The sequence below is a fragment of the Meriones unguiculatus genome, chromosome 6 (assembly GCF_030254825.1).
Source record: "Meriones unguiculatus strain TT.TT164.6M chromosome 6, Bangor_MerUng_6.1, whole genome shotgun sequence".
NCBI classification, from domain to species: Eukaryota; Metazoa; Chordata; class Mammalia; order Rodentia; family Muridae; genus Meriones; species Meriones unguiculatus.
In genome coordinates this window covers 58,647,615-58,648,783 of record NC_083354.1, presented here as the reverse complement: position 1 = coordinate 58,648,783, position 1,169 = coordinate 58,647,615, and the positions used below count along the sequence as shown (strand labels likewise).

The 1,169-nt window shown below is 51.1% G+C and overlaps 1 non-coding gene across 1 annotated transcript; it reads right to left on the bottom strand.

The window, feature by feature from the left end:
- Positions 1-799: 799 nt before the first annotated feature.
- Positions 800-937, bottom strand: LOC132654984 (small nucleolar RNA SNORA17). Its single transcript, XR_009592581.1, has one exon. It is a non-coding gene; the product is annotated as a small nucleolar RNA SNORA17 (small nucleolar RNA).
- Between the last annotated feature and the right edge of the window lie 232 nt (positions 938-1,169).

Below are 1,169 nucleotides of genomic sequence, written 5' to 3'. Positions count from 1 at the left end.
CTATCCTTGGGCTGGCTCACCAGCAACTCCTGCAATGTGTGGGGCTTCTCTGCAGCTGGCTAGGGGTGGGTCAACTCTCCTTCTTCCACACCCCCAGGGCCAGCTCTTTCACGATGCCCAGGCAAGTGGTGGGGCCAGTTCTGCACAGCCCTCAGATATCAGCATGTCCCTGGGTGGCAGCCCAGACCAGGGACCAGACTCCTGCTGTTGTAGGGCCATTGACCCATACATGACCACTGGTGGTTGGTCAGGCCAGGATTCCACCATGGTCCCTGGTGGCATCACAGGCTACTCACATCAGGCTGTTCCTCACTACCCAGTTCTGCCTCTCTTCATTGTGACTATATCCTTCTGTTTCTCTTTCTCTACCATTTTTCACCATTTGCTTGCTCCTATTAGTGATGCCCAGGGTCTCAAAGTGTCTGGGATCATCTCAGGAGAGGTCTCAGGAATACTATGCCCATTTGTGTATTATGGCACCAGTCAGGTGTGATCTCGGGCATGCTCTGACCACGTGAAGGCCTGTATGGCAACAGACTGGTGGTTGTTTCAGGCCTGCTTCTTGTCTGGGCCCGCCTGAGTGGTCCCATGTGACAGTTGTCTGGCTTGGGTTCATTTCCCTCTTCCTCTGCGGGGAGGGCATGGTCCCAAGTGGGGTTCTGCTAGTCTCTGTTTAGATACCCATCCCGGGAGCCCATCCAGGCCTGTGTGACACTGGAATGGTGGTCCTCTCAGGTTGGCTCCCTGTCTGGGCCCCCTGTCATCAGACTGCTGCTCATCTCAGGCTTACTTTTCAGGAAATGCTAGGCTACTAATCATTCCGACGTCGACAGGTCAGAACACCCAGGGGAAACATAGACATACTTTCTCTCCTCTCTGCCACCTACTGACACATAAATGACACAGCAGTCATACCTGCAATGGCTCTAGGGGCAAGGTTTTTTGTTTGTTTGTTTGTTTTTTAAGTTTGTGCATCCCCTACTCTAGTTAGCCACCCCATAACTATTTTGCTAATTCCTCCTCAATTCCTATAATTGAGGACTTTAGTGAGCACATATGCTGCTATCTCCCACTCCTTCCTCTGAATCTCATAATCAAGGTATATAAAACATTGCCTTGTGTAGAGATACGACCCTTTCTAGTAGCTGTTTCCAGCTCATGTTCTTTTC